This window comes from Carcharhinus amblyrhynchos, chromosome 22, assembly GCF_965287045.1.
Source record: "Carcharhinus amblyrhynchos chromosome 22, sCarAmb.v2.hapA, whole genome shotgun sequence".
NCBI classification, from domain to species: Eukaryota; Metazoa; Chordata; class Chondrichthyes; order Carcharhiniformes; family Carcharhinidae; genus Carcharhinus; species Carcharhinus amblyrhynchos.
The window spans coordinates 22,417,814-22,437,453 of NC_137345.1; the positions used below are offsets into that span (position 1 = coordinate 22,417,814).

The window sequence follows — 19,640 nt, forward strand, 5'->3', positions numbered from 1 at the left end:
GAACATTATTGGTCAAAATTTGACATCGAATCTCACAAGAGGATATGAGGGCAGATGACCAAATCCTTAGGCAAAAAAGATTTGAAGAAGTATCTTAAAAGCAGAAAGTGAGAAAGAGAGGCTGGAAGGTTTGAGAGAGGAAATTTGAGAACTTAGGGGCTGAGGCATCTGAAGGTATGGGATGTTCAAGAGGCCAGCAGTGGAGGTGCGTGGATATTTCAGAGGATTGGGAAACTGGAGGAGTTTAGGAGCGATAAGACCAATCGGTGGGATTGGGAAGCAAGGATGAGAATTTTTAGAACTTTGAACAGTTTCTTGACAAGGTGTCCATGTAGATATGTGAGCATAGGGCAGCACAGTAGCACTGTGGTTAGCACTGCTGTTTCACAACGCCAGGAACCTGGGTTCGAATCCCGGCTTGGGTCACTGTCTGTGTGGAGTTTGTACCTTCTCCCTGCGTCTGCGTGGTTTTCCTCTGGATGCTCCAGTTTCCTCCCACGTTCTGAAAGACGTGCTGGTTAGGTGCATTGACCCAAACAGGCACCTGACTCTGACGACTAGGGGTATTTCATAGTAACTTCATTGCAGTGTTAGTGTAAGCCTTACTTGTGACTAATAAATAAGTTTTAAACTTTAGGGATGATAGGTGAACAAGACTTGGTGTGAGTAAGGACACATGTAGCAGAGTTTTGGACAAGCCCAAGTTTATAGAGGGTGGAATGTGGGAGGCTGCCCAGCAGTGGAATAGTCAAATCTTGAGAATAGAATGGTTTGGATGGGGGTTTCAGCAGATGAGCTGACGCAAGTTAGAGACGAGTAATATTAACAGAGATGGAAATAGGCAGTCTTTGTAATGGTGAGAATGTGGTTGGAAGCTTATCTTGGGTCAAACATAACATTAGGATTACAAAGAATTTGGTTCAACCTGAGACAGTTGCCAAGGATAGGGTGGACTCTGTACTTAGGGGATGGCATTTTTTGGCAGGGACTTAAGACAAGGGGATACATTTCTTCATTGGTTTCAGGAGCCTGCGCTGGGCCAAAAAGGTGGGCCTCAGCCCGCACTTGCTTGCAACGGGGCCAACTGATCAAACTTCCCAGAGCCAGGTACCTGTCTCCTGCCCAATTAAGAATGATGGGCACACTCCAGATACTGACAGCCCAACAAGAAGGCTAGTGGCTCTTTGACAATCCAATTTGTAGAGGTGGATGCTACTGAGGTAGAGAGGTGAATGTAGAATCACCTCAACATGGAGGTATTCTCAAATAGGCAACTGAAGAATAAAAATTCAGAGAGGCCAGGCTGGCAGATCCAACTGAGTGGAGGATAAAGCTCACCAGGTAGCTCATTGGGGCCATGAGGACAATCCTTCCTGGCCAAGTCTTCCTGTTTCTACTTCTAGACTGCTCTAGGGAGGGATTCTCCAGGTCCGCAAGCAACTGAGAGCTCTTCCCCTGCCAAAGTGTCAGCGCACAGGGAAGATCATTCCAAATTGGGACATTAATAGGATCGATGGGAAACTGATCCACCTGCCGGCCTGCTCCTGGGAAACTTTTCAGGGTGATAGGAATGCATGAGAGAATCCTGCCAAGGTAGTTCCCTGCTACATTCCTGCTCCATCCAGCTTTTTCGCAGAGACCTCATTGAAATTTCAATTTGTTTCTTCCGTGAATGAGTTAAAAATAGTGATGAAAACAGACTGATCAGAGTAATAAAATTAAAAGTCAAAGATCAAGCAGAAAAGCCAGTGGAAAGTCCAGTGGGTTGTATGGTATTAGGGCGCATTTAAAATTCATGCTTTTTGAGAGAACATTCATTAAACATTACATGTGGGTCTGTTCAGGGATCACCAAATATCTGTGAGCGAACGGCTGCCATGCAAACGAATGTATGACCAAAGGTCTCCATGTGCAGGTACTATAAAATGTGATAGAGAAATTGTCAGCCAGAAAGCTACATCATTAATATAGATAGGTCACAGTGAGTGGGCTGCTAAATCTGTCTGAGCTGTGAGGGCAATGAGATCTGGCTTCTCTAACACAGCTTGCTGTGCGTGCCAACATTGGCTCATTTACTATGATAGGTAATAACTGGCACTTGCAACATAAATGATACCGAGACAAACCACGGAATCAACTGCAGTTTACAGCTGTCTACCTCGGTACATTTTTGAAGAAAATAATGTCCTTTTTTGTAAAAACATGCATTTTTTTAGATGAAAATATACACACCTCATGGCCGGTATTTTTCATCTGTTCCAACTAGTAAGGTCTTCGGGTCCCATCAATGATGACCCCCTACAGCAGTGACGGAGAATGCAACTAACAGGAAACCCCATTGACAGCGACGGGACTGGAAAATCCCAGTGGTGGCCAGTGGTGGGCTGCCTCTGCTGCTGCAAACACACCATACATGGGTGGAGCGGGATGTGGAAAGTCCCGCTCATGATATATGTGGCGGCACAGCGGAACAGTACTTAGCACTGCAGCCTCACAGCATCAGGGTTCAATTCCAGCCTTGGGTGATTTTCTGTGTGGAGTTTGCATATTCTCTCGCTCTCTGTCTGCGAGGGTTTCCTCCAGGTGCTCCGGTTTCCTCCCACAGTCCAAAGATGTGAGGGGTTATTAGCAAGGTAAAATACGTGGGGATATGGGGATAGGGCCTAGGTGGGATTGTCATCAGTAGTGGCTTGATGGACTGAATGAACTCCTCGTGTAATGTAGGTATTCTATGATTCTATGTACATACTGTATATCATTCAACATCCACAAAGTAATAAAGATTTGCAATTGGCCCAGCAAGACAAAGTGGCCACTGTCACTTCCATTTCATTCCTCATCCCTCCTCCATCCCACTAATGTGAGATATCAACCTACCAGCCTGGTTGATGAATCGCTACACAATTAGCACTGGAATTTTAAAATGTTAGGCAGTCCTTGCTCGGATGTGAACCTCTGCCTCTGGGCTGAAAGATTGTCACTCTCACAGGCAGCTTTCTATATCACTAAACCATTTGTTAATTTCACATATTACTTAATCTCCAGAGTGAACATTCTATATGATATTTTCACTGCAGGCTAGAGAAGATGTTATTATACTCCTTAAAATATCTCACATAACAACATTCTGTGACAGAACACTGAAAACTTCGCCCTAATTGAATTCGCTACAAGAGCTATGGCCTTCTGCTGTTTTGCAAAAGAAAGTCGAGAAGACTAAACACGTAACCCTTTCCATACTGTGGGATTTTTATTATTATTAGTGAATGATTCACTAATACAGCTATTCAATAACTTTACATAAAGCAACACTGACAAAGTCATTGATGTCTGCTATTCTTACAATGCAGCCTTCCACCCAGTGACACTTCCTGCTGCCTCAGAAAAGCAGCCAGCATAATTAAGGACCCCACTCACCCCAGACATAGTCTCCTCCACCTTCTTCTGTCGGGAAAAAGATACAAACGTCTGGGGTCAAGTACCAACCGACTCAAGAGCAGCTTCTTCCTTGCTGCCATCAAACTTTTGAATGGACCTACCTCGTATTAAGTTGATCTTTCTCTACACCCTGGCTATGACTGTAATACTACATTCTGCACTTTCTCGTTTCTTTTTCTATGAACAGTATGCTTTGTCTGCATAAAGCACAAGAAACAATACTTTTCACAGTAGACTAATATATGTGACAATAATAAATGAAATAACATTCCAGAGAGATGTTTTTGTTTTAGGAGATAGAGCTACATTATTTTTAAAACATTTAGTAAACCCCCCTGCAAGGTTGTAAACCTTTATCAGATCAAATAAACATTTGTAAATGAGGCATAATCAACTGAAAGGTTGATTATGAACAGGCCACTCCAGGCTATGGAGATGGCTGGAGCTTGGGCTAGGTCCCTGGTTTCAACTTGGGTTTAAGTTTGCTGAGAGAGTTCTTAGTTACAGCTTGGAACTGGTGCATGCGGTTTGTAGTTCACTTAGAGAAGATAGAGAAGATAGCCAAAGTAACTGACAGTTAGATAGGCCAGCACTGTATGCAGAGTGAAAAAAAATAACTTGATCATTGGAATGTGAATCAGGCTTAATCTCAAGCTTGGATTTGATGGAGGAACAGAAGATTGAAAATTGCCTATTTTGAAGCCAGTGGAACAACCTATCATATCTCCCAAGGAGATTTATGGCAGCAGGGTGGCACAGTGTTTAGCACTGTTGCCTCGCAGCACCAAGGACCCGGATTCAATTCCCAGCTTGGGTCAATATCTGTGTGGAGTTTGCACATTCTCCCCGTGTCCGTGTGGAGTTTCCTCCGGGTGCTCTGGTTTCCTCCAAAGATGAGCGGGTTAGGTGGGCTGGCTATGCTAAATTGCCCCTTAGTGCCAGGGGTGCTAACTAGGGTAAGTGCAGGGGTTATGGTGATAGGGACAGGGTGGGATTGTGCTCGGCGCAGACTCGATGGGCTGAATGGCCTCCTTCTTCACTGTACAGATCTATGAAAAGGACACTGTTGAAAAAAATATTTTTTATCTGATCACTGATTATATATCTAATGTAATCTTCAAAATGATGCTACTTCTGATACCTGCAAGTAATAATTTATCAGGATGATTTGACAACATATCTCCCAGAGACATCACTGCTGTAATGTTGCCTAATGTTTCAGTAATTCACAATGTAGATGACGGTCAGACCTGGACAGGGCTCTTTTTGCTGCCACCTGCTTGGCAGTAAGATGGTAGGCAGCCATAAGCAGTTTGCCTGCAGTCCCATTTCTCTTTAGGAGTCAGACAGTGAATGACAGGATTCAGACTCAATTGGCAATATTACAAGTTCTAACAACATTCAACATGTGATATACCTCTCACCACTTCTCCACAGTGTTGGACAATGGATGTATTTTCCCGAAGTCTGGAAGCTCGGGGTATTTAAAAGGAATCAAGGTTGCTTTTGACCTTTGAGACACTGCATCTCTGATGACCGGAATTCTTCTTGGGAAATGTAAAGAGGCTTTGTGAAGTTCCAGGAAGGAGCATTCCTGCTTTTTGTTTAAAAAGTGACACGAGTCTCAAATCATTTGTCTTGTTACTTGTCTGGTTAGAAATCTAATTATAGCCAGCCAGGATAAAGCCTTGCTAGTTCTTAAAAACAAAAAAAAATAATATTAGTGTAGCCAGGTCTGGCAGGGATATATATTGTATAACCAAACAGAAAATGCCAGGAAATCTCAGCGGGTCTGGCAGCATCTGTAAGGAGAGAAAACAGCTGACATTTTGAATCTCGATGATATATGGTCATCTGGACTCGAAACTTCAGGTTTTTTTCTCTCCTCGCAGATGCTGCCAGACCTGCTGAGATTTTCCAACATTTTCTCTTTTGGTTTTAGACTCCAGCATCCAGAGTCATTGGCTTTTACTATATATTAGTTATATATTTAATCTTGTCTCACCTGAGACAATTTGTTACAGTTCTTAGAAAGTCAAAAATGTACAAAATAATTTTTGTGGATTAATTATCAATTCAGCCAACACCATTGGTACGTATGGTTCTAAGATTGAATTATGCTTGGTACATAATGCAAAACACAGAAGTTCCACTCAACCTACTGCTCAAGAAGATGGCAGTAAGCTAGGTCCATACACCAATCCTACATAATTTCATTTTGACTTCTGAAACAAATGATATTCAGATATGAAAGGGTTCTAATTAATTATTTGGCCAGGTCAAGTTCAGTATGAATAATCCATATGCCCCTGCTCTTTGTTTCAATTTGTAACAGCTAGGGAAAAAAAAATGTACACTGAGGTTCCTTCCAAAAGAGGTTCTAAATTTATGTTGTTCCCTTTAGGTAAAATTATGCATTGCTCCTATCTATTTTTGACTTCATTAGTTTGGCATTTCAAACCCTCTGCTGCTGTCCCTCGGAGCTGAAATTATTTGCAATACATTAACGCCCCAAGAAAAGCCATAAATCCTATCTGAAATTGTCTGTAATGTAACAAGACCACATTTAACTTTGCTTGATACAATGTCAAAGCTTGATGGAATCATATGCTGCAGAACACACGTAGTTCCATTCAGTGTAAAGGTTTGTAGCTAATAATGAATCAGTTAGTACGTTAAAAAAAATGAATACAAACTAAGCTGTACTTAATCATTCAGAGGCCCTGATCTGGGATTTAGAAACCATCTCAATCTATGTACTTAATGATCCTCAAAGCAGTGAAATTTTAATTGTTAAATGTATGTTAATATTTGTTTGAAGATTTGGTGAATTAGGAGCAGGTGCAGGCCATTCAGCCCCTTCACCATTTGGTAAGATCATGACAGACCTGATTGTGGCCTCTACATTCCTGTCTAGCCCCATATACCCTTTACTTCCTTTATCGATCAAGGATCTTGTTAATTCAGCCTTAAAGTTATTCAATGATCCACATCTCTTTGGGGAAGAGAATTCCACAGACTGACAATCTTCTTATAGAAAAAATTCTCCTCACCTTCATCAACTGTTGCCACTAATTCTAGTCTCACACAAGAAACCACTTCAGTTTAAATTTTATTTATTAGTGTCACATTAACACTGCAATGAAGTTACTGTGAAAATCCCCTAGTCACCACACTCCGGCACCTGGTACACTGTGGGAGAATTTAGCATGGCCAACGCATCTAACCAGCACATCTTTCGGACTGTGGAAGAAGACCCGGAGCACTCGGAGGAAACCTAGGCAGACAGGCTGACTCCACACAAGCAGTGACCCAAGCCGGGAATCAAACCCAGGTCCCACTGTGCTACCATGCCACCCTATCTGAATTCGAAATGTTGCAATATGATCCCCTCTCAATCTTCAAACCTCCAACGGCTTCAAATCTAAACAGTCCAACCTTTTCTCATAAGGTAACCCTGTCATTCAAATCAGTCAAACAAACCTGGTCTTCACTGCTTATCACACAGTTAAATCATTTCTTATATAAGGAGAGCAAAATACATCTCTGTGAAGGTTCCAAAAGCAGAATGAATTATCTTTGTGCTCTGTCCAGCATTTTTCCCTCAGTTAATACCATGAAGAAATTGATTCAGTAGTTGTTGAATTCCTTACAAGAAGAATGTTCCCAATGTTGGGGGTGTCCAGAACCAGAGTGTTACAGCCTGAGGATGCAAGGTAGACCATTTAGGACAGAGATGAGGAGAAATTTCTTCACTCAGATAGTGGTCAGCCTATGGAATTCACTACCATAAAAAATAGTTGAGACCAAAACATTGAATGTTTTCAAGAGGCAGTTAGCTACAGCACTTGAGGTGAAGGGCGTCAAAGAATATGGGGTGTAGGTAAGATCAGGCTATTTGGTTGAAAGATCAGCCACGATCAAAACGAATGGCAGAGTAGACTCAAAGGGACGAATGGCCTCATCCTCCTCCTATTTTCTATCTTTTATGTTTCCAGATTGTTTGAGAGATGGTGGGGCTGGAGAATGGCAACTATCTTTGTAAAAATAACGATAGTTACAGTGGTTGCAAAATAACTGATTGCACTCTGTGATGGTTTGGGGGTGGGAGGGTTCTGGCAGCTGAAACTAGCCTTTTTGCTAAATAAGCTGGGCAAGGGGTCAACTTTGGATCAGTGACAGGACTCTATTGGAAACAGGAGATAATGGGTTCAAGTCCAACTCCAGAAATTTGAGTTTAAGCTCTGGGCTGACACTCCAGCCCAGTATAGATGGAATGCCGCACTGTTTGACATCCGGTAAATCCAAAATGATCTTATGGCACAATTTTGAGGAAGAGCAGATTTGCCATCCCGGCAAAAAATTGTCCCTCAGCTGAAATAGGTTATCTGGTTATTATAGGTTTGCGATTGTGGGTGTTTGTGATGCGTGAATTACTTTTCTTACATTACAATAGAGGCTACACTTCAAAAGAATTTGTTGTGAAATACTTTGGGGTGCATGTTTTAAGGTCATTAAAGATGGTTCGGAAGTACAAGGCTGGAACATTAGCACCCTTCACACCAGCGGGATTTACCCATTCCGCTGCAGTGAACAGAGATTTATCTGGCTGCCGAATCCTCTGAGCTCGCTGCAACGGGAGTGTGGGGTAGGTAAAATTGCGCGCTTCAAGTCTTTCTTCTCCCTTTAAGGTGATCCGTTTGATAACAGAACACTCTTGTTAAAAACAATGTACTTTTCACTGATGACAAAGTGCTTCTTATTTACATCTAGGAGTCTTGGGATTTCATTTATTTAGCACTCCAGGGGCCTAATTTTCCATTTTTAATATATGTGCTGTTAATAAAAAAAACGCCATTTGTCAGGCCATGCTGTCCTGCTGAGCCATTAATTACAGCATATTGCTACTACTAGCAGAATTATTATTAGGCTCAGCCAAAGGGGAGCTTCCTTGCTTTCTACGTTCTTTCACACTTTTAAAGGGTTGCGAAAGCCAAGCAGAAAGTAGTGGAAGTAGCAGCTGGCACACGCTGAGCCGGGGCCTGTCAACTATGGCTACTATGAATGAAAGCACAGCGAAGTGTGATCCATGAATCATGGGACTGAACATCATAGACAGGTGCTCTTGACTCCATTGCCACTAAAGATCAGGAGAATCTGGGTGTTGGCGTTTGACCTCAAGGGTGAACATTACATCAAGGACCCTGGGCAACATTTTCCTTTCCTGCCCTCCACAGGAGTCATAGCAGGTAGGACAAGACCATGAAAAGGTCTGTCGATCTCGAGCAGGATTTTCTGGTCTCGGGGAGAGTGTGGCTAGAAAACCCCATCCTCTATTTACACAAAGTGATTGTCAGAATGTTCTGGGGTCCCGGGCTCCAATCCTGCCATGGCAATGGTGGAATGTGAGTTCAATAAAAAATATCTTGAATTAAGAACCTATTGATGACCATGAAACCATTGTCGGAAAAGCCCACCTGGTTCATTAATGTCCTTTAGAGAAGAAAATCTGCTGTCCTCACCTGTCTGGCCTACACGTGACTCCAGAGCCACAGCAGTGTGGTTGATTCTCAACTGCCCTCGGGCAACTAGGGATGGGCAATAAATGCTGGCCAGTCTGCGACACCCACATCCCACAACTGAATTTAAAAAAAGAATAAATTTGAAGATTTTCAAGATGACTGGCACATTTGCGTTATTCTCAGCATAAGGTGGCATTCTGACAGCCAATATGATATCTTTTCATCCTCTTCCTAACCTCAAAGCAGGATTCTCAAAATAAGCGGGCGCTTTGACAGTTAACATAATATTTTCTCATCCTGTTAGAATCAGAGAGGTTTACAGTAAGGAAACAGGCCCTTCAGCCCAACTTGTCCATGCCGCCCAGTTTTTAACCAGTCAGCTAGTCCCAATCGCTTGCATTTAGCCCGTATCCCTCGATGCCCGTGTAACTGTCTGAAGGATTTTTAAAAGGCACAATTGTACCCACCATTACTACTACCACCTCAAAACACAAAACAAGAACAGAAATACTGCTTCCATCACAGAAAACCAGCCTTAGAATGGGATTTTTTTTTTTAAATGGAAAATAAATGCTAAAATAAAATTGCGACTGACACCCAGATGGCAGGTTATATTTTCCATATGAATGGCCTCCTTTGAATTAACAAGCTGCATGGGAAGGTTTTTCTGAATGTTATATACTTCAGTGGGCATATCACTCGAGGCTGCAAATTGATTACTGCAGCTACCAACCAGTGTTTGAATAGGCAATTGCATCTGTATTATTGCCTTGTGACGCCAGCATAGTTTAGAAAATAATCTGCATCATGAAGAGAACATGGTGACATACGTAACAGCTTTAAATTTGTGAGTTAACAGCAGAAATAGCTATAAAAGCCAGCAACTGGTCAGAAATATACAACCAGTTTCTTACTGCCCTTCAGGAAATGAAACTTGCCGGTTCTTGCTCCTCCAATCTATTTCCAATCCCAGTCCCATTCTCTTGCAGGTTTATTCAAGACCCTACGTTTACTAGGGATGAGCAAAGCTTGCGTGCTAGTTCCAACCACATTCAAAGAACTATATAATAAATTAGTTTCTACAGGAATGCATTCCAATCTTAATTGACAATTACTTTGCTTTATTAGCATTCAGGCAATTAAATCTTGCCAGCAATTGAAACCATCAAATGCCTTTTATTTTACAAGTGCCTTTAAAGACCGAACAAGGTGTCTGTGGCATGTGTGTGTACACATCTCTGATGCAACTTGTAATGGATGCTGTTTTGGAGCTCTAAGTTGCAGCTAAAACCTTTCAGTGACACACAGCTGAACCTACCATCTACAGCAGACAAGACCTCTTCCTGCCACAGCCCTCACCTATAGTGCTAGTTAAAGGGATCATCAGTGACTTAAAGGTTAGTTACTGGCTTCCACTGCTAGTTTTGATGATTAAGTGTTTGCGGATTTTTAAAAATTCTTTGCTAAAGTCAACAGGAAGTGGTAATGACATGTGCAGGAGGGCTTGATCCTGACTCCAAGGCACAAACCAATTGCTCTTGGATAAATGGTGCAGTACAGGAGTGGACAATCGTCTTGGAACACAACTAAATTTGGAAAAAGAACAGAGAACACAAAGTGCAGGACAGACTGTTAGAAATGAGAGGAAGGGAAAGAATGAAGTCATGTCCACCCAGAAGGGTATTCAGAAAGTAATTCTGAGAAATAAATGGACAAGATGTCCGTGATGTCACTGAAGTTTGTTGATTAATACAGCCACAACTGTAATTTTACAAAAGGCTGAGGACCCCATTGCCATGGACCATGAGTTTATGTATAGCTTCCTCCCAGGTTAAAACTGCAGACATTTACAGCATTTCAGATTGTTGTCCGCTGTTGGACAAGAGAGATCACTGACATTCATGAGCTTCACTAGATTTGCGAGCTTCATGATGTAGGGCACACACATTCTTTTGCAAACACAATACAAGTCAATATCCCTGTATCCTGCCAGTAGCAATGATATCATTCTGCTGTGCTATTTACATCTGAAACGCCATGACAAACTAAAGTGTGGCTCACTGATGACAAAGCTCAGGCATGGGGTTAGTACCCGCACAATAAAAGCTCCACGTAAACCTGAAATGTGACAGGGCAGATGTGCTGAAACAATGCTTCTGATCCCTAGATCGCTTTGGAAGAGCTTTGTATTAGTCAAAAGAGCAAGTGTCATAGAATCCTTAGGGCAGAAGGAGGCCATTCAGCCCATCAAGCCTGCATTGACAACAATCCTATCCAGGTCCGACCTCTGCAACCTGACATTTTTACCCTTCTAATCCGCCTGATAATAAGGGGCAATTTAGCATAGCCAATCCACCAAACCGACACACATCTTTGGACTGTGGGAGGAAAAGGACGTGAATAATTTGCCGGGTGTTAGCGATGGAAAGGTGGTAGGACTGGAGGGTCTTAATGACATTACTGTTACTAGAGAGGTGGTGCGCGACAGACTGGAGGGGCTGATTGTGGACAAGTCCCCAGGACCGGATGGAATGCATCCGAGGGTTCTGAAAGAAATGGCGGAGGTGATAGTGGATGCCTTGGTGGTTATTTTCCAGACGTCGCTGGATTCCGGGGAAGTGCCGGAGGATTGGAAAACGGCTAATGTTACGCCGTTGTTTAAGAAGGGTGCCAGGCAAAAGGCGGGGAATTACAGGCCGGTTAGTTTAACGTCTGTGGTAGGTAAAATGTTAGAATCCGTCATTAAGGAGGAAATTGCGAGGCATCTTGAAGGGAATTGCTTGATAGGGCAGACGCAACACGGTTTCATTAAAGGGAAGTCGTGTCTGACAAATTTACTGGAGTTCTATGAGGATGTGTCTAGGGCGGTGGATAGAGGAGAGCCGGTGGATGTGGTCTTTCTGGATTTTCAGAAGGCGTTTGATAAGGTACCTCACAAGAGGTTACTGCAGAAGGTCAGAGGACATGGAGTTGGGGGTAGGGTGTTAGCGTGGATAGAGGATTGGTTGTCAAATAGGAGGCAGAGAGTGGGGGTCAATGGGTGCTATTTGGATTGGCGGTTGGTGACTAGTGGGGTGCCCCAGGGGTCGGTGCTGGGGCCTCAGCTATTTACCATTTATATAGATGATCTGGAGGAGGGAACTGAGTGTAGGGTGTCGAAATTTGCTGATGACACCAAGATTGGGGGAAAGGCAAATTGTGCGGAGGGTGTGGAGAGTCTGCAGAAGGATCTAGATAGGCTGGGCGAATGGGCCAGGAAATGGCAAATGGAATTTAATGTTGGCAAGTGTGAGGTGGTCCACTTTGGTAGGAAGAATGGTAGGAAGGACTATTACTTACGTGGCGAAAAACTGCAGCAGGCGACGGTGCAGAGGGACCTCGGGGTCCTTGTGCATGAGTCGCAAAAACCCAGCCTGCAGGTGCAGCAGGTGGTCAGGAAGGCGAATGGGATGCTGGCCTTCATAGCGAGGGGGATTGAATATAAAAGTAGGGAGGTCTTGCTGCAGCTGTATAGGGCATTGGTGAGGCCGCAGCTGGAGTACTGTGTGCAGTTTTGGGCGCCGCACCTGCGCAAGGATATTTTGGCCTTGGAGGGAGTGCAGAGGAGGTTTACTAGGCTGATACCGGAGTTGAGGGGGTTGAGCTATGAGGAGAGGCTGAATAAACTAGGCTTGTACTCGTTAGAGTTTAGAAGAATGAGGGGAGATCTCATTGAGACGTATAAGATGATGAATGGGATGGATAGGATAGAGGTGGAAAGACTCTTCCCGCTCAAAAAAGACAGTAGGACTAGGGGGCACAGCCTCAAGATAAAGGGGGGGAGGTTCAGAACGGAGTTGAGGAGGAACTTCTTCACTCAAAGGGTGGTGAATCTCTGGAATTCTCTGCCCGTTGAAGTGGTGGAGGCTGCCTCGCTAAATATTTTTAAGAAGCGGGTTGATGGGTTTTTGATAAGAGAGGGGATTAAGGGTTATGGGGAGAGGGCGGGAAAGTGGAACTGAGCCACGACAGATCAGCCATGATCTTATTGAATGGCGGGGCAGGCTCGAAGGGCCAGATGGCCTACTCCTGCTCCTATTTCTTATGTTCTTATGTTCTTAAACTGACGCACCCGGAAGAAACCCACACAAACATGGGGAGAATGTGCAAACTCCACACAGACAGTGACCCAAGCCAGGAATGAAACCTGGGTCCCTGGTTCAGTGAAGCAGCAATGCTTGCCACTGTGCTGCTGCTTCCCCCCCCCACCAACACCAAGATACAAGGCTGTCTTTTGCATAAAGAAGAGCCTTATATTGAGTGCACAGTCCAGCTATAAAGTGAGCAACTGAGAAGCAGGAGTGGATGAAGAAGGGAGGGTGCAGACTTTACAGGCCCAACAGATCTTCCATATACAATTCCAAAGGGTGGTGAATCTCTGGAATTCTCTACCCATTGAAGGCTACCTCGTTGAATATATTTAAGTCAGGGGTAGATAGATTTCTGATAGTCAAGGGAATTAAGGGCTATGGGGAGAAAGTGGAACTGATCCACTACAGATCAGCCATGATACTATTGAATGGCAGGGCAGGCTCGAAGGGCTAGATGGCCTACTACATTTCTTATGTTCTTAAACATACTTGTTCATGGGATGTGAGCGTTGATGGCTGCAAGATGGGATCCCCACCAGCCACAGTGAACTGGCCAGGGTATACTGAAGCAGGCGATGTTTAGGGCACCTTTTCTAGCCCCTTCCTCGTTCCTGAAGAGGACTGCTCAGTCGCCCAAGTAAACACCGAGTTTCACCGCTGCTTCAGTCAGCGGAAAACAACCATTAGACCTGAGTCGCTTGTGTGCAGGTCCGTGACTACAGCTCCCAGTGTATCCACACCTGCTGCTTTGTCACTCGCCCATCGCCACAGGACTTCAAAGGTTGAACAAGCCGATGATGATGATGGTATCGAAACTAGATCTTGATTTGGATTAAAGTCACATTTATTGTCTATTCTTCAGTGCCCTTGAGAACATGGTGGTGAATTGCAATGGTCCATGTGGTGTAGGAACACCCATAATGCTATTAGGTATTGGAGCTCCAGGTTTTCAACCCAGAATCAGTGAAGAAATGGCACTATAATTCCAGGTCAGGATGGTGTGGTTTGCAGGTGGTGGTGTTCCCATGCGCCTGTTACTCTTCTTGTTTATGTGGTAGAGGCTGCAGATTTGGAAGGAGTTTTGGTGATTTGCTGCAGTGCATTTTGTGGATGGTACACACTGCTGCCACTGTACATCAGTGGGAGAGAGACTGAATGTTACAGGTGGCAAATAGGGTGCTGGTCAAGTAGGGTGCTGGTCAAGTAGGGTGCTGGTCAAGTAGGGTGCTAGTTTCTAGCAGGTTTTTGAAGTTGCACTCATTCAGGCAAGTGGAGAGTATTCCATCACATACCTGACTTATGCTTTGTAGTTGGTGGACAGGTTTTGGGGAATGGGTTGGATTCCTAGCCTCGGACCTGTTCTTATAGCCACAGTATTTATATTTTTCTGTCAATGATAAATCTCAGGATGTTGATAGTAGCAAATTCAGCAATTGTAATGCCATTGAATGTCAACAGACAAGATTATCTTTTGTAAGAGATGGTCATTGCCTGGCACTTGTGTGGCATAATTGTTACTTGCCATTTTTGCAAGGCCTCCTTGATGCCACATTTAGACAAATATTGCTTGAACACTCACTCCAACCTCACCTCTGGAATTCAGCTCTTTTGTCCATGTTGAAACCAAAGCCGTCAAGAGGTCAGGAGCCAAGTGGTATCCAAACTGAATGTCAGTGAGCAGGTTATTGTTAAGAAAGTGCTGCTTGATAGCGCTGTCAACGACATTTTCCATCATCTTGCTGATGATTGAGAATAGATTGAAGGGGCCAGGTTAGGTTTGTCATGTGTTTTGTGGACAGGCCATATATCTGTGCAATTTTCCACATTACCAGGTAGATTCCAGCTGTCCTGGAACAGTGCTAAGAACATGTGGGTGCAGTGAAGTTATGAACGTGAGGTATGAGTTGTGATTGGTAAAAACTGTTGGTAGGTGAGTGATGAGTGTGTGGTGCATTGAGAACTGTGCAAGGCTGACGGCATAGGTAGTGGGATGTGGCATTTGCAGATGCATTCCTTGATTTTTGACCACTAGTGAGAGGACATTGAACTTCTTATAACACTGCATACTACTCTTTGAGATTTAATTCTTTCCCACTCTCTTCTGAGCATTTGTCTGAAGGGCTTCATTGTCACCTGTGGATCCAACACTTCCTCTTCCCTCAAGCTCTCCAGTTGAGCATTAGAGAACCTTAGAACAAGCTCTTTTTTTATTTGTGCCATTGTTCATTTGTTTTTTTTTTCCATTTGAGTGATTTGTACAAAGACTGCCAGAACACTAGGTACAATTTACCTCTGTTCTAAGACGCACAAGCTGGCTTGAAGGCAAGCAGATTAGCTTTACCTCATGCTAGCCTCTCACAATTTGGGCCCCTTTATAGTCATGAGGGTGCAGCATCACGTTGAGTGCTGACTGCATGCTCAAATTGAGAGAAGTAGGCAGCATGAAGTTGGCACAGCTTCATCACTCTGAGAAGGCATAGGGTAAATTGCACAATTTTAGCCCTGTGTTTCAGGGGCTTTTAACTAGGCCAATTGGTAAAAGCTGCAAGTATCAGGAAACCATGAATGTAATCATAAGATAGAACTAAGCTTTTGCATTCATTGCCATCTACTTGTCAAAACAACTCTCTGCCTCTAGCAGAGAACTGGACAGCTGCCACCATGTTTGAAGTTCAGTCAAAGGAAAATAAGTTTTATTTTTTATCTGTTTGATTCAAAATTGCAGAAAATATACAACCATTTCTGCCCCCCCCCCCAACTCAATTCAACACAATATGATCACATCATCTAAATATTTAATGACTTTCCTTTCATTAAATAGCCTCATGGTTTAGATGAAACATAAATTGCCATATGGGTACCACAGCCTTTGCAGCCTTAGGATATCCATGTGATAAGAGCCCTCCTGCCTAGTTGTCTACTGCTGCTCATTGGCAACTTGGATGTACAAGGGCTCGCTCATGTCTTTTAAATGCTGTACAGAGCAGCAGCCAAGGGATTAATACTCAAACAGCGTTGCTGCTTGAAGCACCAGCAATAGAGTTGTGTTAACTGAGTAACAGTCCCTAGATTCTGCTTGTACAAGATAGCACAGCTCACTGATCTTAACTGTGTAGTCAAAATTTCCACATGTCTGATCTTCTGAGAGTTTCAGATAAACTTCTCACAGATTACACTTCCCGCACGATCCAAGTTACCAGTAGATAATCTGTGCAAGTTTCTACTCCTTTTAGTCTTACGCCCTACATCACCTGTTGTGATACAACTCAATCTGGCCAAAACCACAGCCACAAATTATTGTCTTACGAGATGAAAGGCTGCCATTGGGTTTTGAGCAGGTGAAAAGATCGAGGTTGGGGAAAAAGAATAATTTCAAACGATAAATGGCCTCCATTTTGTTTCTGTAATGTTGCACTTTCATTAACGAACAAAGGATTTATTTACAAGGATCTACAAGAGCAGCAGCATGTCTGCAGCTAGTTCTGTGTTGTGTTTTACCGAAAAGAACGCCTTCACCTGGGATGATTCCCCCACTGATTGGTCACCCAGGCCAAGTGACCCTTACTCTGCTCACCACATCTTCCTTTGCTTTGCATGCTTTTGGACTTGCTCTTGTTTTTCTCTTTTTATTTCTGGATGGCAGCTGATCATCATTCTGACATTCATATTGGCTCTGGGCACATATTTTGTAGAAGGGTCATATGGACTTGAAGCATTAACTGTGGTTCGCTCTCCACATAACGTAGTCAAACCTGCTGAGTTGAGCCAGCACTTTGTTTTATTTCAGATTTCCAGTATTTGCCGTAATTTGCTTTTATTCCTTTTTTTTTGCCTTGCTGCTTCATCATTCCCGCGATCCTGAAAAACCTCTCGTCATTTAATCTATTCTGTTTTTCAGCCTCCGGCAGATCTCCTTATCTCAAGATTATCCCCAGTGCCATGTGCTAGTGAGAACAGAAATAGGAGGGCATATCAGATGAACGTGTGGCTGAGGAGATGTTACAAGAGAGAGGGTCACAGATTCCAGGGAAGGTGGGACCGGTACAAACCAGATGGGTAGCACCTGGGCAGGACCGGGACTGGTGTCCTAGAGGGAGAATTTGCTCAAGTGGTTGGAGACAGTTTAAATAAAATGGCAGAGGGTTGGGAACCTATGCGAGGAGTCAGAGGAGGTGGAAACAAGGACATGAACAAAACAGACAAAGGGAAATAAGAAGGAAGTGATAGGCAGAGCAATAGCTGACCAGAATCAAACAGATCATAGTGAAACGTAATGGGAATGGGACAAGAAATGTCACAAAGACAGGTTTTAGGGCTTTGTGCCTTAACGCATGGAGCATTCGCAATAAAATGGATGAATTAATCATGCAAATAGAGCTAAACAAGTATGATATAGTCTGGATTATGGAGACATGGCTGCAGTGTGAGCAGGGATAAGAATTGAACATAGAGGTATTCAGTACTTAGGAAGGACAGACAAAAAGGAAAAGGTGTTGGGGTTGCATTGCTGGTTAAAGAGGAAATTAATGCAATGGCAAGGAAGGACATTAGCTCTGACGATGTGGAATCTGTATGGTAGAGCTGAAAAACACTAAGGAGCAAAAAAAGTTAGGAGTTGTATACAGACCCCCAGACTGTAGTGATGTATGGATGGCATTAAACAGGAAATTTGGGACACGTGCAGTAAAGAAACATTTACAATTATGGGAGACTTTAATCTGCACATAGATTGGGCAAATCAAATTCATAAGAATACCATTAAGGGGGAATTCCTGGAGCGAGTACAGGATGATTTTCTGGACCAATATGTTGAGAAACCTATGAAACAACAGGCCTTCCTAGACTGGATATATTGGGTAGCTCTTTTCACACCAACCAAATAAACTAATTCAAATTAACTTAGGGTTGTACAGTGAGAAAGGAATAAATGGCAATCTATTTGTATAAAGCGATCTTCCTGAGCCTTTTTTTTGATGTGATTAGCCTCATGCGAGGGAATGGCATCTTTCACAGTCAAAAATGTTTTTCAAAATTAGGTGGTTTTCTGAATTGCATTCAGATGCCAGACTAAATTCAGTTGCACATTTTATCAAACTATGCAGCATAAATTGAGCATGTTAAGGACATTTAGCATCAAGTGGCTTCCATTTGTTTTTCAATAATATTGTATCTGCGTGCGACTAATTCTAATCCTACTAAGCGAGCATGAAAGGCCATGGATATCACCTGGTGATTAAATTTTTATTAATCTCAACTGCCTTGTTTACAGGTAACTAATTACTTCAAGCATCTACATTCTAAACAAAATATAAACCTTTAGGGCCTTAGTTCCAGTGACTTTCCCTGCAGTCTCTGAAAGAATAGATGTGTGGCAGAGAGCTGAACATTTGAGTGGGACATGGCGTAGGTGAGCACCAGCTTTCTCAACTAGTGTCTGGTCTGAAGAATGTACCTCTATCCATCTAAAATAGAAACATCAGGTTAAGGGTGGGGGCAACCAGGGCCTGAAACGTTGATCACTTAATACTAGATTTAATTCCAGCTCTACCTCATGCTATACAGGATGTAGACTTATCAAGATGCAGTTTCTACTGGTTTTGTACAATTTGCTTCCTGCCTATAACACATGTTTTCTTGTCTGCAGCATCATCTAAGGACTTTTGAGCATTTTGATTTGATTTATTATTGTCATAAGTATTGATATTAGTGAAAAGTATTGTTTCTTGTGTGTATACAAAGTATATTGTTCATAGATTTCATTGGGGTCAAGGAAAGGATAGGGTGCAGGAACTAGTGTTGCAGTTACAGGTAGGGTGAAGAAAAAAGTCAACTTAATTTATGATAAGGCCATTCAAAAGTCTGATGACAGCAGGTAAAAAGCTGATACTGTGTCTGTTGGTATGTGTTTTCAGACCCTTGTCTCTTTTTCCTGAAGGAAGAAGGAGGAAGTAATATATCCAAGATGGGACAGGTCCTTGATTATGCTGGCTGCTTTCCCAAAGCAGCAGGATGTGTAGACAGAGTCAATGGGTAGGAGGCTGGTTTGATGGTGGACTGGGCTACATTCATAGCCCTTTGTAGTTTCTTGCAGTCCGGTCACAGCAGGAGACATACCAAGCTGTGATACATCTGGATAGGATGCTTTCTATAGTGCATCTGTAAAAATTGAGTTGTAGTGGACATGCCAAACCTCCTGGCTTTCTGAGAAAGTAGAGGTGCTGGTGGCCTTTCTTAACTATTGCATCGGAATCGAGAGACTAATACAGATTGTCAGTGATCTGAACACCTAGAAACTTGAATTTCACGACCATCTCCACTTCATTGCTGTTGACGTATAAAGAACATTACAGAACAGGAACAGGCCCTTCAGTCCTCCAAACCTACACCGACCATGCTACCTGACTTAACTAAAACCCCCTACCCTTCCGGGGACCACATCTCTCTATTCCCATCCTATTCATGTACTTGTCAAGACACCCCTTTAAAGTCACTACCATATCCACTTCCATTACCTCCCCCGGCAACGAGTTCCAGGCACCCACCACTGTGT

At 43.1% G+C, this 19,640-nt stretch overlaps 1 protein-coding gene across 4 annotated transcripts in view; it reads right to left on the reverse strand.

Annotated features, from left to right (window-relative positions):
* Window positions 1-19,640, reverse strand: part of cpne5b (copine Vb) — a 602,363-nt gene that overhangs the window by 421,157 nt on the left and 161,566 nt on the right. The window lies entirely within an intron of this gene.